The sequence below is a fragment of the Bombina bombina genome, chromosome 4, assembly GCF_027579735.1.
Source record: "Bombina bombina isolate aBomBom1 chromosome 4, aBomBom1.pri, whole genome shotgun sequence".
In the NCBI taxonomy this organism is placed as follows: domain Eukaryota; kingdom Metazoa; phylum Chordata; class Amphibia; order Anura; family Bombinatoridae; genus Bombina; species Bombina bombina.
The window spans coordinates 922,283,881-922,298,150 of NC_069502.1; positions in this window are offsets into that span (position 1 = coordinate 922,283,881).

Below are 14,270 nucleotides of genomic sequence, written 5' to 3' on the forward strand. Positions count from 1 at the left end.
TATTTTATAAAGCATTAATGTAAGCCTGGTCCCCAGATATTTTTTTAGTTTCAAAACCATGCATAGCGGCATAGTGCTTGCTTACATTCTTGATTTATAATATAACAATAAGAAGACAACCAAACAAATGTTATGATGGAACTATAAATTTATAAAGCTGCTTTACATTTCATGCTCTTTCAAAATAGGGAAAGTCAAATATTTGGTTTATTATCCCTTGTATCATGATTTTCATCTACTGACTTTCAGCAGCCTGATAACGATTCTGCTGTCCATCCACTTGTTGAGACTATCATCTGACCATTCTCAGCCAAATGTATGGCACACTATTCACCTTTTCATGAAATTACACTAAGATTTTCTAATGCACATGTATTATATAATTATAGTATACATAGGCTGCCTGTTCAACATCTTTCAAAAATCTTCCCACAAAAAAATTAAATTCAATTTTGCATTTCTCTCATTTTTATATGGACCTTTATGCACTATTTTGTGAATAGACTCTTTAATTATGGAATCTGAATATAATGATTTACAGCATTTTCAAACTATTAAAACTAAGACTCAAATCAATTCATTGATCCAAATTTTCATACAAATTAAAACCTAAATAAATAAATAGTGGAAATAAAAAAACTGTTTTGTAAAATTAAGTAAAATGATATGGTCCCTCAATCCCATAGGTTGATATTTCATATATATTTTTTTTAGTGCTGTGTTAATCCTTGAAATAGAACTCATGTAAAAAAAATAAAATAATTGGCTAGATGAAAAATGAACCGGTATGATTGAAGGACAATATGCTTAACTTTTTTTTTTTTACACAATTGTTTTTGAATTCAAACTAAATATTGATGTCATCACACAAACCTATTATGTATAATTTAGTAAACCTTGGCTTGGGCTGATTTTATTCTATCTTTAACAACAACTCGGATCCCACCAGTAGTAGCCTCTGGAAGTAGAGATTTGTCCACTACTCCTCCACGTAAGTTATGACAAACTGAAAATATAAACAAACAGGAGCCAATCATTAACTGCACATTTTATTGAAAAAAGGCTTTACTATAGAAAACAACATCAGCTACAAATAAAGTATTACGCGATATTTAAGAACTAAAATATGTCCATCCTGGATATTAAAATATATTTGAGAGAATAATGTATAAAATTTTGTGGATAGTCTGTTGCTGTGTTTTTCTTAGATATAATGAAAGAAAACTTTTAGGGAACGTCTTTCTCTGTCTGTACAACATGTCCACAAATCCATTGGTTTGCATACAACCAAATAATATTTAATTACTGTTTCATCTATTTCAGAACTACGAGGCATGTCTGCAGAGGGAAGCCATGCCAGTGAACTTAATTCACCAGTCATTTATTTAGAGGAAGTGATAATGGAGTAAATATTTATCAAACAAGCTTCTCACCATCAACAGTGGGCGTTGTCCAAACATCTTGCACAGATTATGCCCCCAGTGTGGAGGAGCAGCATGGGCAGACACTGCAGAATCCACTGCCTCAACAGCAATCAGCAGACCAGCCAAAAGAACAGGCAACACAAAATCGGTATAGCCGGACGGAGGAGTTACTTCTTGAAAATTTAATAGCGACCAAGAGGTTGACACAAGCTGTGAAAAATATGAGAAATGATTTACATAGACATTTACATAGACACATAGACAGTGCATTAGCCCATGTCAACCAAGAACTATGCCAGGTGATGGATCATATGCGTCAATCCATTTTGGATGCTATTTATCAACAACGTCAACACAATGCTCCATCGCATGACACATAGATTGAACTTTAATATTAATAGTAATCTTTATGTCTCCCTCCCACACTCTATGTATCTCATGTTTGGAGAACAGTGCTATGTATATATATGTATGTATATACAAAATACATAAATGTTATTTGGATTTGGCAGCCCTCTTTCTAATAGTTGTAAAAAAAACTGTACAATTTCTTGATCCATGTGTGTAATTTAATTTTCACAATTTAAATGGCCACTTAGTCTTTGAGGTATATTTATATCTATATATATCTACTTACATAGTCAATGTAAAGCTTTCTTGACAGTCCATTTCATGGATATATCTTCTGTCATCTTTAAAATTTCTTAGAAGAGGGGTTAAAAATTAAACACTTTATTTAACAAATATACTGTAACTAACAAAATTGCCAAAATGGATCAAATTTGAGAAGTGGATAATCACCATCCACTCCTAAGTATTCATTTCAGGATGATCCAACAAAGTTAAAAACATTAAAAGGGCTGTGTGCCCTAGAGGCACTGTTACTGAAACACAGGAGACAAAGTGGAATGAGCAGAGGAATGTACAGGGATATGTCCAATCACACAATCCACACAGACTATGCGCTCAAAGGCGTCCTCCTGCCTGCATACTGTTGGGATTGAACCCAGTCAGCTGATTGCTAAATAAATACCCTGTATCTTATCGTGACATTCATACCAAAAATCACTCAGTGAATCTGCATGTCATTCAGCATGCTTGTATTTCCACAATGTGCTCAAAATTCACTATTAATGGCTTGTATTCATTTATAAAAAGATACAGTGTGTCACCAATCGTCACTGTGTAACACAAAAGTTCATCAATGATTTATCTGTATACTAAATATGTATCATTATAAGTAGTTACAAACCAAAGTCATAGTCAATCTATACCCGATATTAAAAATATCTCTATGTATTGCACACGATGTACAACGCTCATTATACACATAGAGCCAGTACTCTTTGTGCTAAATATTATACTTGAAATGTAAATCGCTATAATTGACAATCGTGTGAACTAAAGTAACAAGCCGTGGTTCCTATGAACAACAAGGAGCGCCTCTAGGACATGCCCACCAATGCGTTTCGTCACTGAAGCGTGACTTTGTCAGGGCATAGGGGCGGCCCAGCCGTACACTCAGTGCAATATACTGTTTCGCTACCATGGAAACAGTGTCTGTATGCGGAAGTGTTAACCGCATCTATCTGGCGATCTTAATATCAATGGTCTAGTAACAGATCACCCAATAAGGTAGGTATTCGTGTCCACTTATCATCATGATGAAAAAGAGGGCTATTGTAGTAAACGGGCATTCTATTCAGGATACATGAGTGCCCGCATATAATTAGAAGCATATATGTACTCATTCAGGATTACATGTAGTATTTGTTACTTTGTGTAGTACGAACATATTCAGTCCGAATTTTGAACATAAATACTGTCAGCATCTATGGAGTCATTATGAAGACAGATATTGACCATAGGCAACAGTGGTTAAAAAAGCCATTATTCTTGCAGCGTGCCTCACGTTTATTCAGAAGCGTGTATGTGTTCATTTCACGATTAAATCTATTCATCCTTTCTATGTGTGATTCAAGCATTTCCAATCCATGCTAAAACATATATAGTACCATCATCTTTAAGTTCATTACACTGTAGAAATTAAGAATTAAAAATTAAAAATTAAAAATTGAAAGTTAGAATGGCCATTATTATTGTAACATACCTCTCAGTATATTATACAATTACCATAGCAACGACATATACCAAAATAACATTTGTCAATTAGGTAATTCATTTCTCTATTGTTGTTCCCTGATGTCAATCCAATGTTAATAAAATCACTCCAGTTTTCATTTTGGTGTTGTTATGTGTTTTGTAGTTTGTGCATAGTTTAAAGTGATTATAATTACTGTTCATATTTCCAATGTCACCAGTCATCTATTCACTTTGTGTTAGTAAGGTTGGAAACCTCCTAATGGACTCATGGTCGTATAGTATTGTAATCTAACAAATGTTTGTGATAGTTGTTCATTACTATCAGAGGTAAAATACAGATGTTATAAAAAACTTGTAAATGAAATTGCTTCATTCAGGCCTTTAGGGGATGCAGATTGTAATTCATATATCCATCTGCATTCTTTTTGCAGAAGTAGTTTATTAATTTCTCCCCTTCTTCCTCTCAATTTAAGCTGTTCAATTGCAAAAAAATGTATTTGATATTTATCATCCTTGTGTACAGTATTCATATGTTTAGCTACAGGTACATTACGGTTCCACTTTATATCTCCCATGTGTTCCAGTACTCTGGTGCGTAATTCTCGGGAGGTCTCACCTACATAGATTAGGGGGCACTTGCATATCGCTACATATATGACTCTTTTTGTTCTGCAGTTCATGAAGTCATTTATCTGATAGCTTTTTCCTGTCTGTGGATGTACAAAGGTTTTCATGGGTGCCATATTTTTGCACACCTGACAATGGCCACATTTGAAAAAGCCTTTGGTTTCTTGAAGCCATGTCCTTTGTTTGACTTGGGAGAAATGGCTCCTAGTCAGGATATCCTTTAGGTTCTGGGATCTCCTATTTGAGATAGCGGGCATGAAGGTGCTCTTTGGTTTTACTACACTGTTCGTTTGTAATCATTTTCATCAAGTAATGTTATCATCAAATTAACTATCTCTTGATCTTCCTCTTCAACACCCATATCAAAAAGACACGCTTTATTAGCCTCTTTATTGTAAAAGTCAAAAGATGGGTATTCCTTATGGACAATACCTTAGGGCAAGACGTAATTGCAGCACTATGGAAGATTTCAAGTCAGAAGCCAAAGAACGGAGAAAGAGGTTTAAAGAAAGAGGGTATCCAAACAGATGCCTCAAAAAAGCTTATCAACGTGCAAAAGCACTAGAGAGACCAACTTTATTACAAGAAAGGAAAATAAATGAAAGTGAGAATACCAATAAAATTAGAATGATTGGTACCTTTGATGAGAAGAATAGCACAATTCGTAATATCTTCCAAAAACATTGGCACGTCTTGCATGATGATGCTGACTTGTCAGAAGTAATCTCTGAAAACCTAATATAACTAATAGGAGATCCCAGAACCTAAAAGATATCCTGACTAGGAGCCATTTCTCCCAAGTCAAACAAAGGACATGGCTTCAAGAAACCAAAGGCTTTTTCAAATGTGGCCGTTGTCAGGCGTGCAAAAATATGGCACCCATGAAAACCTTTGTGCATCCCCAGACAGGAAAAAGCTATCAGATAAATGACTTCATGAACTGTAGAACAAAAAGAGTCATATATGTAGCGATATGCAAGTGCCCCCTAATCTATGTAGGTGAGACCTCCCGAGAATTACGCACCAGAGTACTGGAACACATGGGAGATATAAAGTGGAACCGTAATGTACCTGCAACATATGGGTGCATGCAGAACATACTACATGCTCTTTATGGAACCTATGATAAAGGTCAATAATAGCGTATCATCGCCAAAGGAAACAAAGCAGACAGGTTAGTGGCCAACAAACTTAAGCAAAGAACCGCGGAAGCTCGTATCCCATACATCAAAATGCCCCAGGGGATTGTCCGGCTACCAGCAGACATAGGGAAAGCCTTCGCTTCCTATTATTCTTCACTATATAACCTGGTAGATTCCCCTACTCACCGCAGCACATTCAGAACTTTCTAGACACCCTTTCTTTACCGACCTTATTGGCAGACCAGAAGGATCTGCTTAACGCTCCATTTACCACTAAAGAAGTCCTATACGCCATCAAATCCCTAAAATCCCACAAAGCTCCGGGTCCTGACGGTTTTGGGGCTCTGTTCTACAAAATGTTCTGTCTCCAGCTATCACCACTCCTCAATAGAGTTTGCTCCCTGGCCAGACAGTCTAGCTCCCTACCATCTGAGCTATTAGAGGTGACCATAGTAATTATCCCGAAACCAGGTAAAACCCCCAATGTATGTGAACACTTCCGCCCCATTTCACTAATTAATATTGATGTGAAGCTGTTGGCGAACTTTTTGACCACCAGATTGAACCTAGTTCTCTCGTCACTGTTGAATGGTGATCAGGTGGGCTTCACTCCAGGCAGAGAAGGCCAGGATAATACCCGTTGGATCCTTAATATATATTTCGAAGCCAAGAGGCGCAATCTCCCTTGCACGACCCTAGCCTTAGATGCCGAAAAGGCTTTTGATAGGGTCAATTGGGCATACCTATTTGAGGTCCTCAGCAAGTTTGGTTTCCCTCCAGGCTTTAGCTCTTGTGTCAGAGGCTTGTACGCGGCCCCCTCGGCCTCAGTTAGGGGCCTGGGGTTCCGCTCCCCGACCTTTCCAATCACTAATGGGACGCGCCAAGGCTGCCCCCTCTCCCCGCTGCTCTTCGCCCTAGTTATAGAGCCACTGGCTGAAGCGATCAGAGGCAGCCCCGACATTCTGGGTGTGGAAATAGAGGGCACCTTATTTGCGGATGACCTAACCATATTCTTGAGTGATCCTCTTCACTCTCTCCCTGCACTTTTTAAACTGCTGGACCGGTTTGGGCAGATTAGCTATTATAAGCTCAACATTAGCAAGACGGAGGCTTACACCATCAACTTGTCGGGTACTGATCTTACAGAACTCCAACAAAGGTACCCATTTAATTGGTCCCAACAGAAGATCAAGCATCTTGGGGTCTATCTCTCTTGGAGCATTCCCACCATAATTGAGTCTAATTTCTACCCCCTCCTCCAGCAATTTCAGTCTAGTGTTGATAAATGAAGTGTTCCATGTATCTCTTGGATGGGGCGTATCGCATTCAAGATGCTTCTACTTCCCAAGCTCACATACCTATTCCGCTCGTTATCCCTGTTCCTAAGTCTCTGATTGGAAACTTCCAGCAAACTTGCAATAAGTATATCTGGAAGAACAAGCATCCTAGGGTTGCTACCAGAATACTGCAACAACCACTCTTGAGTGGGGGTGCGGGCGCCCCCAATATAACCTATTACCATGAAGCCTCAAGACTTTCTCATATCTTGTTATGGAACGCTACAGATAGTAAAAATAAATGGCAAAATCTAGAGCAAGCAATGCTTCCTAGCCCTCTTATCTTGCAGGACCTCATCTGGTTACCCAAGCATATTAGGTTGTTCTACAAAATCCAGAATACAATAATTTCTCACGCCCTCCGACTATGGGATAGATTACGCTCGCTCCCTCAGATAGCCCCCACCCTTCTCCCGTTCATTTTCTAACGGGCCTGCTAGCGGTCCTTAGAGATTCTCACCCCCATTTGTGGCAGGAGCACGGAATTCATTGCATGACAGATTTGTATCTTAACGGCCAATTCATCACAACCACGCAGTTTGCCAATACTTACAATCCACCCCAGCTCCTACTATTCAAGTTTTGGAGGCTTAGAAGTCTATTAAAGTCTTGGGGATTCTTGAATCAACCTCCTAGAGAACCCACTATGTGGGAAAAAAGATGGAACAACAATGTGAAGATACCCAGATCACTATCGGCGTCCTACAAGGATCTGATGAATTCCCCCACTTTCTATAGGTCAGCTTACACACTGGCCTGGGAAAAGGCTCTTCATTTTCGAGCAGAGAAGGAAGGTTGGGCCAGGGCAGTGGCTCTAACCAAACAGGCACTTCACTGCATTACTTTATTGGAGTTATACCTTAAAGTCTGCACACAATGGCATCTTACTCCCCTTAGACTATTCAAAATCTCCCAGATTAACTCCCCATTATGCTGGAGACATTGCGGGATGGTGGGTACGCCAGCTCACGTCTGGTGGGAATGCCCGAAATTGGCTTCCTTCTGGCACGTTGTCTCACACAAATGCAGGAATCTACTTCCTCACTTAGAGACCTCCCCGCAAACTGCTCTACAGGGAGTGCAGAATTATTAGGCAAATGAGTATTTTGACCACATCATCCTCTTTATGCATGTTGTCTTACTCCAAGCTGTATAGGCTCGAAAGCCTACTACCAATTAAGCATATTAGGTGATGTGCATCTCTGTAATGAGAAGGGGTGTGGTCTAATTACATCAACACCCTATATCAGGTGTGCATAATTATTAGGCAACTTCCTTTCCTTTGGCAAAATGGGTCAAAAGAAGGACTTCACAGGCTCAGAAAAGTCAAAAATAGTGAGATATCTTGCAGAGGGATGCAGCACTCTTAAAATTGCAAAGCTTCTGAAGCGTGATCATCGAACAATCAAGCGTTTCATTCAAAATAGTCAACAGGGTCGCAAGAAGCGTGTGGAAAAACCAAGGCGCAAAATAACTGCCCATGAACTGAGAAAAGTCAAGTGTGCAGCTGCCAAGATGCCAATTGCCACCAGTTTGGCCATATTTCAGAGCTGCAACATCACTGGAGTGCCCAAAAGCACAAGGTGTGCAATACTCAGAGACATGGCCAAGGTAAGAAAGGCTGAAAGACGACCACCACTGAACAAGACACACAAGCTGAAACGTCAAGACTGGGCCAAGAAATATCTCAAGACTGATTTTTCTAACGTTTTATGGACTGATGAAATGAGAGTGAGTCTTGATGGGCCAGATGGATGGGCCCGTGGCTGGATTGGTAAAGGGCAGAGAGCTCCAGTCCGACTCAGACGCCAGAAAGGTGGAGGTGGAGTACTGGTTTGGGCTGGTATCATCAAATATGAGCTTGTGGGGCCTTTTCGGGTTGAGGATGGAGTCAAGCTCAACTCCCAGTCCTACTGCCAGTTTCTGGAAGACACCTTCTTCAAGCAGTGGTACAGGAAGAAGTCTGCATCCTTCAAGAAAAACATGATTTTCATGCAGGACAATGCTCCATCACACGTGTCCAAGTACTCTACAGTGTGGCTGGCAAGAAAGGGTATAAAAGAAGAAAATCTAATGACATGGCCTCCTTGTTCACCTGATCTGAACCCCATTGAGAACCTGTGGTCCATCATCAAATGTGAGATTTACAAGGAGGGAAAACAGTACACCTCTCTGAACAGTGTCTGGGAGGCTGTGGTTGCTGCTGCACGCAATGTTGATGGTGAACAGATCAAAACACTGACAGAATCCATGGATGGCAGGCTTTTGAGTGTCCTTGCAAAGAAAGGTGGCTATATTGGTCACTGATTTGTTTTTGTTTTGTTTTTGAATGTCAGAAATGTATATTTGTGAATGTTGAGATGTTATATTGGTTTCACTGGTAAAAATAAATAATTGAAATGGGTATATATTTGTTTTTTGTTAAGTTGCCTAATAGTTATCCACATTAATAGTCACCTGCACACACAGATATCCCCCTAAAATAGCTATAACTAAAAACAAACTAAAAACTACTTCCAAAATTATTCAGCTTTGATATTAATGAGTTTTTTGGGTTCATTGAGAACATGGTTGTTGTTCAATAATAAAATTAATCCTCAAAAATACAACTTGCCTAATAATTCTGCACTCCCTGTACTGCACATAAACATAGACACAGCCACAACTCCAGAGGCCTTACTCTCCTTTTATATACTTATTTCAGCCAAACTAGCTATAGCAAGATTATGGAGGCAGCAAACACCACCCACATGGGGGGAAGTAGTCAAAACTATGTCCTATCTAGAGACAATGGAAGGCCCGATCTTTACCCAACGTAATAAAATCTTTTTACACTCAGAAATTTGGGAAACATGGAAGCATCTGGACTGATTCTGTTGCTAGGTAGTGAATAGGAACAGTAGCTGTAAGCTCCAAACAACTCTTCCCTCTCTCCCCTCCTCACCCACCTAAACCCCCCTTCCCCCCCCCCCTTTTTTTTTTTCTTTCCCCTCCTTTCCTCTCTTTCTTGCAACTCTATTTACTCTGAGGTTGTTCTCCCCAGATATGTTCGACTATATTTGCATATGTTCCAAATTCTTTTGGTCTAGTGAGCCCAAATGTGACTCACTGGCCATCTATTGTGTGTACAGTTCACTATAAAAAAAGTTAAAAAGAGAAGTTCAGAGCTTGTTTGGAGCTTTGTTTAAATTGTCTGATTACCTACTCTTGTTGTACCTCACATCTCATAATCATTTGTAATCTGTGTAAAGCTCTGTAACTTATCTAGCAAAGAATTGTATTATGTTACTTTCCTGAACCTTAATAAAAAAGAGTTAAAAAAATAAAAAAAATAATAGCGTATCATAATATCAATTAGCATGAACAATAAATGTACCTGTAACCATTCTGCCACGTGAAGTTTACATACGGACTTACATGTATATCTTCACCTTTATTGGAAACCATTGCTCAGTTTATGATATTTTTCCAAGAGAATTACTTACTGTCCGCGCAGCCTACATACTGCAAAGTTAAAATTCTGAATCTTCAAAATGTTTAACCTACTCAATTCGAATTGCTAATGATAACCCTTATACACATGGATCTACCATATGTATCATTGCCTTTTGAAGCTTCAGTTTATAATGTATTTGTAATTATCTAATGATGGTAAAATTACTATCTCAGATACTTATTATTTTGCTGAAGTTTCAATTTAAACACAGAATTCTATCAGCCAATCGGAATTAAGATAGGAAAAGTCCTATTGGCTGATGCATCAGCCAATAGGATTGAAGTTCAATCCTATTAGCTGATCCAATCAGCCAATAGAATGCGAGCTCAATCATCTTGGCTGATTGGCTCAGCCAATAGGATTGAACTTCAATTCTATTGGCTGATTGCATCAGCCAATAGGATTTTTTCTACCTTAATTCCCCTTGGCTGATAGAATTCTATCAGCCAATCGGAATTGAAGGGATGACATCACTTAAAGGTACCTTCATTCTGTGTTAGCCGTCGATTGAAGAGGATGCTCCGCATCGAATGTCTTGAAGATGGACCCGTTCCACGCCGGATGGATGAAGATAGAATATGCCATCTGGATGAAGACTTCTGCCCGTCTGGAGGACCACTTTGCCCCTGCTTGGATGAAGTACTTTTCCCTGCTTTGTTGAGGACTTCGGCCCGGTTGGATGAAGACTTATCCCGGTAAGGTGATCTTCAAAGGGTTAGTGTTAGGTTTTTTAAGGAGGTATTGGGTGGGTTTTAGAGAAGGGTTGGTTGTGTGGGTGGTGGGTTTTAATGTTGGGGGGGATTTGTAATTTTTTTTTAAAGGTAAAAGAGCTGATTACTTTGGGGCAATGCCCCGCAAAAGGCCCTTTTAAGGGCTATTTGTCATTTAGTGTAGGGTAGGGCTTTTTTTTTATTTTGGCGGGGCTTTTTTATTTTTTTCGGGGATTCGATTAGGTTTAATTAGTTTAAAAATCTTGTAATTTGTTTATTATTTTCTGTAATTTAGTTGTTTTTTTTTGTACTTTAGATAATTTTATTTAAATGTATTTAATTGTTGTTAAATTAGTTAATTTATTTAATTATAGTTTAGTGTTAGGTGTAATTGTAACTTAGGTTACGTTTTATTTTACAGGTACTTTTGTATTTATTTTAGCTAGGTAGTTATTAAATATTTAATAACTATTTAGTAACTATTCTACCTAGTTAAAATAAATACAAACTTGCCTGTAAAATAAAAATAATTCCTAAGTTGGCTACAATGTAACTATTATATATTGTAGCTAGCTTAGGGTTTATTTTATAGGTAAGTATTTAGTTTTAAATAGGAATTATTTAGATTTAATTAAATAGGAATTTAAGTTACATTAATTAATAATAGGAATTTTATTTAGATTTATTTCAATTATATTTAAGTTAGGGGGTGTTAGGGTTAGGGTTAGACTTAGGTTTAGGGGTTAATAACTTTAATATAGTGGCGGCGACGTTGGGGGCAGCAGATTAGGGGTTAATAAATGTAGGTAGGTGGGGTTGATGTTAGAGCCGGCGGATTAGGGGTTAATGATATTTAACTAATGTTTGCAAGGCGGGAGTGCAGCGGTTTAGGGGTTAATATGTGTATTATAGTGGCGGCGACATTGGGGGCAGCAGATTAGGGGTTAATAAAAGAAGGTAGGTGGCGGCAACATAGGGGGCGGCAGATTAGGGGTTAATAAATATAATTTAGGTGTCGGGAATGTTGGGGGCAGCAGATTAGGGGTTCATAAGTATAATGTAGGTGGCGGCTATGTCCGGAGCGGCAGATTAGGGGTTAATAATATAATGTAAAATACAAAAAGGAAGTTGCGCTCGATGTAGTAGGAACTTGTAGTAAAGGAAGGTATTCCAGGCAGGAAATATGAATAAAAACAACGTTTATTTCAGAGAAAATTAAAAACTGAAAAAGGACAAAAAACACAGTGTCCTTAAAAAAGCCAGCAGTGACTCGGTCAATCAGGTTGGTGAGCTGATCCTCATGCAGACATGTTTCGTGCGTTTGCGCACTTCTTCACTGCTTATAATGTAGTTTGCGGCGATGTCGGGGTGGCAGATTAGGGGTTAATAAGTGTAAGATTAGGGGTGTTTAAACTTGGGGTTCATGTTAGGGTGTTGGGTGTAGACATAAAATGTATTTCCCCATAGGAATCAATGGGGCTGCGTTAAGGAGTTTTACGCTGCTTTTTTGTAGGTGTTAGACTTTTTTCAGCTGGCTTTCCCCGTTGATTCCTATGGGGAAATCATGCACGAGCACGTTACACCAGCTCACCGCTAACGTAAGCAGCTCTGGTATTGGAGTGTGGTAATGAGCTAAATTTTGCTCAAAGCTCACTTCTTGCCTGGGTTGTAAAAACCCGTAATACCAGCGCTGTCTGTAAGTGAGGGGTGAGCATAAACTGCTCGTTAGCACTGCACAGCTCAAAACGAAAAACTCGTAATCTAGCTGTATGTGTACTACTTACCCTGTGAACTCCTTGTAACATCCTCTTTATGATGGTCTGTCTCCTTCTTCCTCAGTCTCCAGTGTTCAGTCTACAGTGTGTTTCTTTATTAATCTTTAAAAAAATTTGAGAAAGAAACACAGAGAGTAATATATTAAGAAATGGAAATAAATTATGAAATGTGGATTAAGTGATCAATTTACAAGTCACTCACATGTTTGTGCCTCTGGGCAAAGCATTTATATTCTTTTCTTTATTTCTTCTTATGAGGAGCAGACTTCCAGAATGACAACACTGTGTCCTAGAGATTAACTGTATTGTTTTGCGTATAGTAGCAGCAGGCTGCTTGTTAAATCTATATTTGTAGCACTAATATTTTATCTTAGTACCAAAAAATATTATTGTATTGTAATTCTACGATTTAGAATTAAAAATTAAGCCATTCAGTTTGGATAACAGTCTCCCATACTCCCACTAGCAAAAAATTGTTTTAGTGTCTTACCTCTAACTGTACCTAATGTGTGACAATGCTTAACAACAGAAACATTTTGTGTAACGTGTTAATATGTGTTTACAATTATAAATTATGATTAAGGTACACATTTTAATTCTAAAAGATTGAAAAAATAATTTGTATAACTAAATACAAATGCTTGAGCAAGCTTGTTTAGGATAAATCAACATATATAAAAAATATAAAAAAAAAGAATAAAAAGGAAGGCATTCAAAAGTAGAAATTATAATAACATCATCCATCACACCCTTGTGCAGTAAAATAGCTGTGAAATAGAAAGGACCTTTTTGGTGGACATTCAATGACAAATTATCACATCAAATTTCAATGTTTATCCTTAAATATTTAAGGTTGAAGGTCACATGACGTTACCTTCAAATTACTTTTAATTTTTTTGGCCTTAGCTTTTATGTTGAAATTATTTAAAATTTGTTATAAATATTTGACTACCCTGCTGTAGTAGGAATGATATATTATGTCTCAAAGAGGGGTAAAAACATTTGACTTTGTGAAGTTACTTGGTTGATGTCCTCTAGCTAACTGCAAAATATCATCAAAATAAGAGATCTTTTGATTTAGGAGCCATGATGATTTGTCATGTGCAATACAAACTAATATACAGTAATATAATTCTGAAACAAAATATTGGTACGAAGGAGTATCCCAGTAATCCCCTTTGAGAAAAATTGAATGTGTGCATTATACTGAGTGAATGGAAAATAGGGCTGGTCTCCACATTTTCCAGGACTGCTTTTCATTCCCAGTCCAGTCCTGACAATCAGGCACACTGTGCAAGTGGGTGAACAGGAGATTATAGGAATAGTTTTATTCGTAATCAAAGCTGAGAGCTGGGTAATCCAGATTTGGTAGGTTTATTTTTAAAAATGTCATCTGCTCCATGAGCTAAGGGGACAACTGTGAATGATGAGGAGAAAGTGTATTTCCTCCTGGGATGAGACAGAGACAGAACAGGCCACAAAAACCTCTTTTGATCCCAAAATCTCAAGGGATCTGTACTGGGGGGCAGGAGAGGTTGAGATAGGTAAATCTTAACCATGTCTGCAGCATTGTTTTTTCATCGGGGGCTCTCTAATGTCTCCAACCAATCCGCCCAGTGCATCAGCCCAAAAAGTAGCTGCTGTGGTGGGCCGAGC